Here is a 12972-nt window from a genome sequence, read left to right as displayed (position 1 = left end):
CCGACGGATTGACTGTATGATGTTTGATGTCTAAAGCAATCGGCCCCATCTAATCTTCTTTCAATGACGGCGGAATGAAGGAGAAAAAGGCCATAACTTGTAAATCAGCCACGCAGCGAGGGAGGCTGGGGGGGGTTGCATTTGTGCCCTGTTCATCTTCTTCTTCATCTCTCATCCCACTGACTTGGCCAGCAGTATGTGGCAGGTGCACCGGCAATCCAAGCGCTCTGTCATCTCTTCTCATTACATGCCCCGTGTTGGATGCATATCAATATATCTCAATACAGTATGTGCTATTGAGGGTGATATAGCATTTTAATTCAACTGAAGGAAATAGAAACGGGACCAATTTGTCATGGAGGTGTTTGATGCTGAGGGGTGAGACAGAGAGGGACAGGGAGCCATACCTTATTATAAGTGCCGATACCAATCCCCAACTTGTACCTTGAGCAGATAAATGGCGGGATGGAGTGACTTTGAAATGCATGGGATGCCACTCAGAGCCGCCCTGTTGATGAATAATTTAAGAAAAGCAGCGATTTTACTGGCCAGCCTCATCTGAGCTGAAGTTTTATCTCCCAATATCAGTGTGAATAGATTATCAGCTCAAACTCTGTGCACCAGATAAATAAAAATGCAAACAGGCCAAACTAATTAACATCCAAATGAGCAGTGTGGTAGCCTCCCTGTGATACCAAGCCAAGTCCTCACACATCATAATTCACTTCCTTGTTGTGTTCGTGGTGCTGAGGGATTAAGAAGTAGGTGTGTGTTTGTATTGGTAGCATGTTTGAATGTGTTAGCTTGTGTGTTTTATGCTCATGTATGACTGGAAGGAGGCGAGGTGTGTCATGTTTACTTATATGCATATGTGTGCAGGAAGGATATACATGTGTGTTTGTGTGTGTACATGCCACCGTTTTGTGTGTGTTTGTGTGTGCGTGTTTGTGTGTGTGCGCGCGCTAACAAGCTACTAAAAATGGAGGCTATTTTGTACATCTCTGCATAGAATTAGTATTAATTTATTTGCTATTTACACCCCTGGGACGTTAATTACGCTGTTGTTACGCAGCCCAAACAACTCTGCAAACATCAGAGAACAAGAACAAGCATTGTACCCAACTGTTTCAGAAAAATATAGAAACATATTTTCAGAGCCAGAGTTCCTCACTACCTTATAAACACACACAAACAAACCCTCCAATCTTCTCATCTTAATTTCACAGGCCTTCCAAGCAAACAGTTTCCAAATTCCCATTGTTTTTTTTTTCATTCCCTCCTGATGAAGACTCCATTACATTAAATCAAAGTTTTCCAGGCTGAGGAAACAGCTAGCTTAAGTAAGGGTGTCTCCTGATCCTCTCCCAATTCTCATTGTCAGCTCCCATCAGCATCACGAGCTTGTTGCACTTGCATTCACCTCCACAGTCCTAGCTGCTGCTGATTAGTTCTCTGATTTCCCTCTCCTTCCCAAAGGAAGGCACAAGTGCGGATGTCTACCCACTGTTTGCTGTGCTAGCACAACAACTGCAGCTGCAGATAGGTTATTGATATAGCTCTGCCAATGACAAGACCACATTAGCTGAGCACTGAAAGCTCACATTTCATCTTCTGTCGGGGCTTTTTGCGGTTATATGAAGATATTTTACAAAATGGCAAAAAGGTTGAGTGTGCAGCTTTCTGTTCCTACCTTCCTTACATTAAATGTTGATTTCATGTTTGACATTGAAAGGCTATATCTAGCAGTAGATTACGACTAGCAGACTCTCACCTTCATCTTGCTCATGTGTTTTAATGCTTTCACTTCAGCAGTTTTCCATCATCCACCCACTGTTATTAAGTTAATAACTTTTTACTTATTTCCAGTTTTCCAGTACTGTGCAAAAGTGTTGACTCATTCCTTATTTATATACACTTTGCTAGAGAAATGGGAAATAGGTGCAGCGATTTATGACCAACTTTAATATTTAGAAGCTTTCTTTTATTTTTTATTACTCTTAAACTTGAGGTTAGTTCTTTAATTAGTTTCCAGGAATTCTTCTTCAGTTTCTAGAAGGGCGAAGCTCTTTTGGATGTTGGCTGCTTTTTGTTCTCTGTAAAGAAAAAAAGGGAAATTGTTCTTATATAAAGCTTTCCTACTTTACCTGAGAACTCAAAGCACTTCATACAACTTGCCTAATTCACCCAGTGCTTGTATGAACACTCATTCATACAGGCACATTGTGCTTTCCGTCTAACATTCACGCATATTCTCTAATGGATCGATGGAACTTGGGATTAGTATCTTGCCCAAGGATATTTGGCATGTAGATCGAACTACCAACCTTCCAGTTAGAAGATAGAGCTCAGGAGGTAGAGCAGGCTATCAAAATGATCCAACACTGCTTCAATAATGTATGTTTTTCTATCCAGGCATGCTTTTACTGTGTTTTTTGCATCATATTCTTTCTGAAAACTCAATATGTTGCCAATCGGATGGTTTCCAGATTGTGTTGCATGTATTGTAAAAATCTGATGGTATGTTTTTTTTCTAGTTCATCAAGTTTGAGAAGATCTTCAACACCACTGACTGAAATGCAGCCCAAAACCATGATAGAGCCTTTACTATGACTCATTGTTGCACCTCTCTCTTCACCTTGTCCATACATATCACTGATACCAAAATCCAAAATTTTAAAATTTAGATTTATCTCTCCAGTTCTTGTGCAGTTTGTCAGACATCAACCTGTTTCCTTTACTGAAGAATGAGTTCTTGACAGCTGCCCTTCCACTGAGACCATTTCTGAAGAGGCTTCGTTGAACAACAAATTGACTTTGAAATTAACTTTCAGGTCGGGTTCAAGGTCTTCTGTGTGTTTTGTTTGTTTTGTTTTGTTTCCTTATGTTTTAAGTATGTGTCTTTAAGGTCCTGTTATTCTGCTGCAAATAGTTTTTAGGCTTCCACTTCCTATTTTCTCCCCCACTTGTCCAGTTTTTTAAAGACACGCTACACAGCATGCCAAGATATGCAAGTCTTTGGCTAAACGCTCTTTAGGAGAAATACAATTTTTAATGCCTGTCATAATGTGTTATATTTCTAGATTCAACTAAACTCAGGGGTGACACAATGTTAAAGTAATTGTGCATGTTGCCTTGTCTCGTATTATGTTATATAGGCTGTCTACATCTACATATAGGCATCTACTTTGGTGATCCTGCCTTTATTACAAAATCTTTATTCAACACAAGCGGTTCTCTCATTTGATCAATAAATATAACCCCCATTTTCCCAATATGTGATGCTAGTAACTGGAAAATTGTACTATTTGACTGCTTGTAGCTCACTGCCGCTTACACTTAGAAATCATCTGAATGGTTCCCGTTCGGTCCTGCTACATTAAGCAATGCATGACTGTCATGACTTTGACTTGTTACTGAATGAATCTAACTAGTTTGCAAGCTAGCAATAATTCCATCAATCCAGTGTCAGACTAATGAACCAGTAGTATCATTTCAGTGTGTGGAGTTGAAAAGCAGGTTTGAAAGAGTAGGGCTCCTTATATTTCGTGCATTTATTTGCAAGATTCTGCTGATAAATATTAATTAACACAGCAATCAGTGACACAGAAGAAACCGGAAAGACTGCAAAAGCATAAGATACCGGACATGTTGATGAGATGAAGGGGAAAAAAAGAGAGTGATGAAGGTGGCAAAGGGAGCGTGGTTACTGCCCACTGTGCCTGAGACTGTATCTGCATTATATCCGTCTGTTGTCAAAATCAAGTAATGGAGGCCTAATTACCACAGAGATTAATGCATATGTTTCTTGGTTATTACAGTGAAATATATAGCCTCAATTTAACAACAAAAAGGAATGTTATCACTTTAATTTCTTGTATTAATGCATAAATATGTGTTGTTTTGGTACTGTTAGACACATTTTTATAATTCAGATCTAAAATGATGCGAACAAAAGGATTGAATTAAACTGGTTTATATAATCACACAAAAAATGATTTTTGACACACATTTGCAGGAGAGACACACGTGGAGTCACACAGAAATGGACAGGCAATAAATAAAGGAAAAAGAACATGAATGGTAGAGGAGGACAGAGAGAGAAATGAACAGAAAGAATGTGATTCTGAAGGCAGAGAGACAAAAGGAGAGGAGAGACAGGAGGCAACGGAAAGCAGAGAGACTGAAAAGCAGGCTGAGAGAAAAGGCACTGGACTCTTAAAATGCAGATATGTAGGGAAAAGAAGTAAAACAATATTTATATAAATTTTGGAGCAATTTTGAAGGAAAAGAATGGTTAAGAGTGAATCATTGGGAGAATGAATGACAGCTCGCTAGCCGTTAGCTAACACCCAGTGGATATAAATGGTCACCCAATGGGTGATATGCTCATCAGTGTGCACAAAGGTACTGTATGTACTTAGGCCTCAAGAGCCCTTCTGGTGCTGGCAGACACATAGAAACCTCCTGGCAGGGTGCGCTTTGTCAGTATGCTTTACCTCCACTGCTATATCTCCATCCTAGGACAGCATTGCAGTGATTTAGTATTGTTAAATAGCTATTTTTGATTCTTAACAGTTATTATAAGCTTTAAAGATTGGAAAATAAATTAGCTTTTGTTTTATTAAACATGTAAAGCTTGTTAACTCATTCACTGCCATTGACGTCTATAGCCGTCAATTGCAGTGCATGAGTCAATGGGTTTAACTCATTCACTGCCAATGGCTGGCAGTGAATGAGTTAATTAGCATAAAAAGGGTAAAAGTAAAATCTTCCAAAAATAGAATGAAAGCTTTCAATTTACCAGTTGTCAATACAAGCAGCTGATATGAGCTTCCTCTGTATGGCGGCTGGCTCAGCCTTAGAGATAGGGTGAGGAGCTCAGACATCCAGAGGGATGGATGTCTGAGGTGGTTTGGGCACCTAATTACAATGTGTGTTAGGTGCAGATGTTGGAGGTTTCCGAGTATGCCGAAAGGGGATGGGATCCTGGGGTACACCGAAAACTTGCTGGAGAGATTATACATCTTATCTAGCCTGAGAATGCTTCAGGGTCCCCAGGAGGAACTGAAAAGGGTTACTATATAGAAGGACATCTAGAATATTCCGATTAGTTTGCTACTACCTCAACCTGACTTCAGAAAAATGGAAATTGAATGAATACATGAATGGATAAAATTACAATACATGTCAAAAATCTGGAATGTTGTAGAACTACTGAATTACAATATGGTTAGTTATGCAAGTTTAGTTTTATAACTGAAATTGAATTTGCACGTAACATTTCAAACATAAAATTATTAAAATGGTTAATTTCAGAAAAATCTAAGCATAGACATACTGTAAGGCTTATTTGGTAAAAATAAGTACGCCTAGTTTACAGAACCTCAAAATACATTAAACAATGAGTCACAGAGCAAACATTTATTGGAATGAGGTAACCTTGTCAGTATTTTGTGAAATGAAAACTGAAAATAGGTAAAATATCTGATGCATATCTGTGAAAAACATCAAGCAGAAAATATTCTTTTTACATGCCGAGAACAATAATAATTCGTCCTTATTCCACTTGAAAAATGTATTCATCTTGGCATCATACTGCAGTGTTGATCAAGTAAATGCTGTTTCTTTTTCCTTTTTTTTACATGTAAAGGATATATTTTATTGTAGTATGTCTTCTTAGTCTTATCCTTACAATGTCATCTAATTGAAATTGTTCATTTTTACTAGCTGGCTACTTATTTAAAATATGTATAGTCTGGGTCCAGTGTTTATTACTGTAAGTGAGATCCAGTGTTGTGAGTAAGTCATTCATGTTGTTGTCTAGAAAATGTAAACAGAAACATTCAATTTTGATAATTTCTTATCACGTCATGAATTATTATGACAGCTTATGCATAACATTTTACCTAACCTCCATAAACTTTGCTAAAATTTGCCTGAAGTGCACACCCCAGGATGCTCAAGTAAAGTACTGTTTTTTTTTTTTCAATTTAGACCATTTAGTTACGTTTGCAAGCATTCATAAAATATTTTTCTGTAGACGGTACTGTGCGTAAATAAGTTTTATTATGGTATGACATTTCAAAAGAAAGGAGATAAGTATTATACGGTCACTTTTTCTCCCGTTTAGGATTCTGATTCTTGTTAGGTGCAGCGGGTGTCTCTATTTCCCCTGCAGGGGTGTAATAATCTGACAAAACTGTTGCTTCGTTAGAAAGAAAAGCAGTAAATTAATGATGCAATGTATTTGATAGAGCTCCATCATTTTCAGAAGCTGATTGGGGTTGCAGGTTATTATATTGTGAATGTCAGATCCATTCTCTCTGATTAGAAACCATGGAGCATGTAAACACAATACCTTGTACCATCATTTGATTTAGTACACACAGTACAGTTGTTCCTCCCTGGCATTGTTATGCCATCAGTTTTCCTTTCAAGAAAATGAATACTCAAGGAATTTGCAATAGTTAAACAGCACTGGTCAGTACTGGTTATGTCATGTTTCATTCATCAAGGTTAGCATCAAATACCTGATGGATTGATCCTCCCCACTGATTTTAGCACTGCATCTTGAAACTATACAGTACAAATATAGAACTTCCCCTTCATTTTCAGGACTTGTGCTGCATGGGGGGATGGTCTGGATCCTGTTCTAATGTCACTTTTCATTATGCCACCAAGCTTCAGCATGAAAACTCCCTCTAACTAAATACAAGAGAATCAAAAGGATTCTGAGTGCTAGTTTTTGCGTGACACTTAAAAAAATACACAAAAAACACGTGTCTGCTAATCTACATTAGAATTTTCTGAAAAGGTGAGTTCGATAGATTCTGATCTCAACTTTTTGAATTGCTGTTGCTATTTTTGACATTGTGTAGTTAGAATGCCTTGCTATGAAGGGCATCTCTAAAGAAATGATGTTCATGTTTTTTTCTGGCATTGCAAGTGGTGGAGCAGCAGCTGTGATGGACTGATAGAGTTAAACAACCACACTCCTGAGTGGGAAAAAAAATATCAACCCTAACTCAACTGTCATTCACTGCATGATTCACAAGTTAGAACTTGTTGTCCATGATGTTGTAAAACAGAGCCCAGTCATTTTCACACATTCACTAACTCTCCAAACCTTCAGTAAATGAACAGGGTCACTGAATTCTCTGTCAGGAGATTCACAGATGTGGGTAAAAAAAGGCTGATGAGTTGTAGGAAAGCAGGAAAAAACATCATCTTATGAAATAACTGTAGTGGAATATGTATTTATTCTTTTCTTTTGTTTTCGTTGTTTCATTTTTGACAATATTTCATGTTTAAATGGAACCTCTGTAATAGCACAGTAGGGGGATTTAATTCTGCCATATTAAAATAATATTTAACAATTTATGTTGTCACATCTGAATTAGATTTGATCTTGAAAATACTGATCATATATTCTAAGGAGATTGGAAAGAAAAGTGTCTGGACTTCTCTAAGTTTCCTTGAACTGGAGGAGCTTCTCAGATGAGAAGTTCCTCCAGTTCTAAGAGCAATTGGTGGAGAGCCCCAGATTTAAGACCTATGGGAGTGTCCCCCAAGAGGGTCATGGACCCTCCTGTTGATCTTCTACCTAATCACACGAGCCACGGTGTGAAAACGGGTGTGGGTCACAATCAGCCAACGCTTCGGGTAAACCCACTGTGAAACCTGGCCCCACCCTATCATGCGATTTCCTGAGCTCAGAAGGCTCAGGATGTGAGTGGGCGTTAAGGCATCTGTGAAGGGATCTCAAAAGTGGATTATAGATGGCAGACAGTTGGTGTTGTAAGCCACCGCCTCTGTTCAAAGATGGTCGTTCACAGTGGACATAGATGGCTTCATTCACTCCTCTTTCAAACCATCTGTCTTCTCTGTCCCTATCTTTGTCCTTATGGAGGACCCCTCCCCAGACCTTTCCCCACAGCAGTTCTTTTTTTCTGGGAAGAGGTACAGCCTCCACAAGACTTCATTGATAGTTTCTCTGTGCATATAACACCACAGACCACATAAAAGACAGTATAGCCTGCATTAGATTATAGATGAGATTACAGCAAATCTACCAATCTGCTGTCCTGACAGAGGTGTGAATAGACACACCTCTATTATGATCTAATTAACTACTGCTAAAGAATGATTTTAATTAACAAAGTGTTTTACTTTTAGAAGAAACTTCCTTCAGTGGTAGGCACAAATCCTCTCTAATGTACGGTGACATTTGTGTGGAGTGATGTCATGTGTAGGAAGAAGTGCTGGATGATGGTTTCACAAGAAAAGCCCTGAGGATGCTCCTGTCCTAGCCAAAGTGATGACACTTCACTCAGTCTGTGAACACTTACTTATGGGAGTGCTCAGCAGGCGATACATCTGCTTTTATTGACTAAATTGGCACTATCATAAAAATTTCACAGTCCACTTCCCCTTGTGGGCTTTTACCAGATTTTGTAGCACAGTCTTCTGGGGACTTTCATTCATTTATGGATAAATAATAATGCTTGGACTCATTTTAATAAATTAAAATTTGCATAACTGTATTTTCTTGTTGTGTATTTCTGAAAACTAAGTAAAAATAATCAATAAAAGGTTACAGATGACAATGTAATGAAAGACACTAAACAGTCAGTGTTTTTTTGTCAGCTAAGCTCAACAATATTCTTCTGTGCAATAAAGGAAGTCTGACATTTGTCACTTACAGTAAATAAAATAAAAGGTCAGCCAAGAAGTCAAAGTATATTTGAAAAGTAATTTGTTCTGATAACTTACTAACTGTAGCAACAGCTAAATCGTTACAACTAGAGAATATAGCAAAGACATTTAATGAACCATTCATAGTTTTGAATATTTTTATTTTGTTAACATAAGTCAAAGCATTATTGCTCCAGTCTTCCTATTCTACATGTTAATGTATGAGATAAACAAATACAAATAAGAATCTTTTTTTTCCAATATAAGTGGCATTTAAATTTTTCTTCTTTTGTACAAAACATTTCTGGTTATTTCTCTTTAGATGCTATTAGGTATAATATTTTCATAGTTTGGCAGTGGCATTGTAGAACCAAGGAGAACAAATATCTAAGACTGTATATCTTGATGATGATATTTATATGATGTGTTGGATGAGACCATTGTGGGTTTAATGAATATAAGGTTTGATGCAGGTTTCTGCTGCAGAGGCAGTGGTATAGAGGTTTGATGTCACACCCACATGGCTCAATGGTTGTCTGCCATACTGAATGTGATACAGCCATACCTAGGGCTGCTAGGGAATAGTGGGTTCAGCTTGACTCCACAAGTTGGTGGCGAGTGGTTCCCGGTGGTTGCTGTCGATCAAATCTAGAGAAAATGCTAAACTGAAAACCTGCTTATGATTGCTGTTTCATCACTATCTGATTCCCATATAATTTGTGTTGTGGCAGCTGCCTGCTTGTTTTCAAACTCTTTCTAATGAATAAAAATAAAACCGCTACAACACTTGAAAAGCAACATTTACACCTCAGCACAGCAAACACATTTCAAGACAACTTGAAACTTACTGTGAACTCAAACAGTCTTTGTTTTTGGTTTGTGTTGCACTTTACAATATTGTTTGGCAAGTAGAAAGTGGAGCGCTTGTAGAGTCATTGTTTTCCATGCAAATTATGGGCAGTCTAAGTAATCTACTGGCGACACCAGCAAATATTAGGTTTTTGCCGACCAGTAAGGAAATAAGTAATTTTACTTAGTCAGTGGCTGTTCCCAGGGGATTACAAACTAGTCTCTAGGCCTCTGTGACTGGTGCTTTAGCAATCAGCTTCCGAGTGACTGCTATCAACCTCTAGCAAAAAATCATTAACTGGTTGGGGTGAGTTTTTGGTCTCGAATTAATATAATGTGTTTAGCGGTCACTTGTGTGCAAAACCGCAATATCTGAGTCTCTCTGGTGTTTTAGGTGTATTTTCTTTTACATGTTGTCTTTCTTCAAAAAATGTTTTTTAGCAAGGCAATCTTTCAATTAGGTTTGATCATTAAAACCACAAATCAGTAATCCATATATGTTTTATGCTACACAAGTTGGTGTTTGCTGACCACCCAGGATAATCACCTGAGTTAACTCTCTGGGATTTTATCTATCTTGCCTTAAATGAGTTAAAGATGTCGTGACATACCAAAGTAGATACAGCGTACTCATAGATGCATATGGTACAACTGCACTTTCATATACTGCAGAAAATCCTGCAGGACTGCCCAAGGAGGTCACCTATAACCGAAGATATAGGTTATAGGTAAACTAACAAATTGTACAGTTCAGCAAAGTTGCCATCGCATTAAACAATGTAAAGCTAAACTATGTCATTTGCATTGAAGTGATATGGCTTTGTTATGGCATGCATAGGTTCTTTCTCTTCAGCACCCTCTGCTGGTCATAGTGGAAATACTCACCAGCTTTTATTTTGGTGGGGTTTTTCTGTGTTCCTGTGGGTAGAGGAAACAGGAAGCTGGTCGCTTGTTAGCCTGCAGAATATGTTGTTGCTCTTTAAAACGTTTCTGCCTTGGAGAGTTATTGCTTGTGAGTATTAATGTACAACATGTTTACAAGTTTATTTGGTGCATTTCTATTACATAGATTTGTTTAGAAACCAGTTATTTCATGTGCTATGTTTATCTTTGAGGAAGCTAAACTCGCTAAGTTGTATTGTGATCAATACTGAGTCGCTGTTGATTACACATACTATATAACAGTATAGTTCATATCCTAGAAGTGTGTGTAAAGAGGAAAAGACATCTTGTGACATTTACTTTGTGTTTGTTTTTAGTTTTACGGGAAGAAAAGGATGTCAATCATTGAACTACTGACGAAGTAAAAAGCCTTAAACTTACTTCCGCCTCCAATGTTCATTGAAACTGTTAGCTGTCTGTCAAGTTGGGCAAAGGGACGCACAATAAGGACAGAACAGGCTTTATCTGGTGTGATGTCATCATCTGAAGCTGCTGACATTTTGACGGGCAAAGCTCACTCATGTGTGCCTTCAAGGAAACGGCACCAGTTGTCGTCGTCTTGTCTCAAGAGAACTATTTTTCCTGTCACCTGCTCTGTCAAGTTTTGATGGTATGAGGTAACTTCATCCTTTGTGTTGCACTTGTTACTCTACCATATGATATACCTAGGAACAGTTCCTATTAAGAAGACAATCTTCTAAAGGTTTTTTTTTTCTTTTAACAGCTGTTTACCAGTGTGACTTTTCAAAGCCTAAAAGCAGAGTAAAAAAAAACGATATAAAGTGGTCCCTTTGTTAAAGAAGTACTCAAGTGATTTGGTAATGCACTTCCATAAACTGGGGGACTTTAGAGAGACAGATTTATGATTGAGTGGGGAAAATCAAAGCAGCAAAAGCTGAGAATTTTTTTCATTTCATAGTATTGTTCAGGTACCATAACTACTGGATCCTTTATTTCCCATGTGGCAACAGTGTGATGTATTACTTTAGAGCCACCTCGCCTCATAAATATGGACTTCTTTGAAATCTTACATTTCTAGGTTATAATTAAGTCTTTTAGTAATTATTTTAAGGAATAAGTGGCCAAAGCCAAATGGGTCATTGGCCAATTTTATTTTCACCGTATTGCTAATGACAAGATAAATGAACAGCATGTTCAAAATTCCTAATAATTAAACTGACTAAAAAACACAAACATCACATCATCCTATTCCCTTACAAAAATAATACGATGATCAATACAGACACACAGACACACGTAGACACACACACACACACACACACACACACATATATATATATATATATATATATATATATATATATATATATATATATATATATATATATTTTTTTTTTTTTTTTTTTTTTTTTTTTTTTTTATTTGGGGGGGGCAATTCTGTTATCCTTTTCCAGCAAAGCGGGTATAACAGGTAGGTGATGATGTGATTGGTTAATGACTAATACTAGCCTCAAGACCACACAACTCTTGATTCTGAGCTGAAAAACAGATGATTCATGAAGATATTTTCAAGAGAGACAATCCGTTACCTTTCCCTAATCAGTATGTAGAACAGTATGCAACACACAAAAAACACAACCATGTTTAAACAGGTTATTACCAATACCTCTATATTAGACTACACCAAATTAAAAATCCAAGATGCTTCTTGCTTATGAAAAATGAATGAAACAACGAATACAATGGAGGGTCAATTTTAAAGATCAAAGGTGATGGCTTAGTCTTCTCAAGTCGCTGTTAGTGGAAATGGGCTTAAACTAGTGAGGGGGTTTTCTCCTAGCAAGAAATCAGATATAGCAATAACATGGAAGCTACAACTTAAAATTGATTATGCAGGCTTGAGGGCAACTCTCAGGGAGACATACAGCCTCAAATAAGCTGGTGGAAAGCCTCAAGTAACTGAAAAGTCTTTTATCATCATTCAGACGGTAGATGTTGCTATCAGAGCGTCTGTACATGTTTACAAACTGACACCTTAATGTTCACTCGCTACATCACCAAAGTTGTCTCCATCACGTTTAGGAACATCTACCATAAAATTCACTGAAACGCATACACTTCAAGTTAAAGTTAGTCATTGTTCTAGATAGTCTAATATTTATAAATATCAGTTATGTTTATTCTTTCCCAACACGTGAGTAAATATTGGTTTCCAAGTTTGGTTTTCATCAGAAACATCAGAAATAGAGTGGTGGACTGTTCTGGTGGCACGTCTTGATTTCAGCCAGGTTTGGATGTTTGAGGGGACAAAAAATGTTTTCAGAAAAACAAAATTTAAGGAGGAAAATCAAACTGAAAAGATAAAATCCACATACACACACAGTAATTTCTCCTCATGCCTAAATTTGTGCACATAATTCACATCACTCACAATTAATTCATTATAACATTATTTGTGCTTAATATTTTAATAACTATAGATAAGGACAAGACAACAAGACAGACTCATCATTTCCATCAATAAAA

The sequence above is a fragment of the Mchenga conophoros genome, linkage group LG9 (genome assembly GCF_057382185.1).
Source record: "Mchenga conophoros isolate Kocher_MC1m ecotype Shallow Benthic linkage group LG9, M_conophoros_male_GT1.1, whole genome shotgun sequence".
Taxonomy (NCBI): Eukaryota; Metazoa; Chordata; class Actinopteri; order Cichliformes; family Cichlidae; genus Mchenga; species Mchenga conophoros.
Note: the sequence above shows the minus strand (reverse complement) of the source record.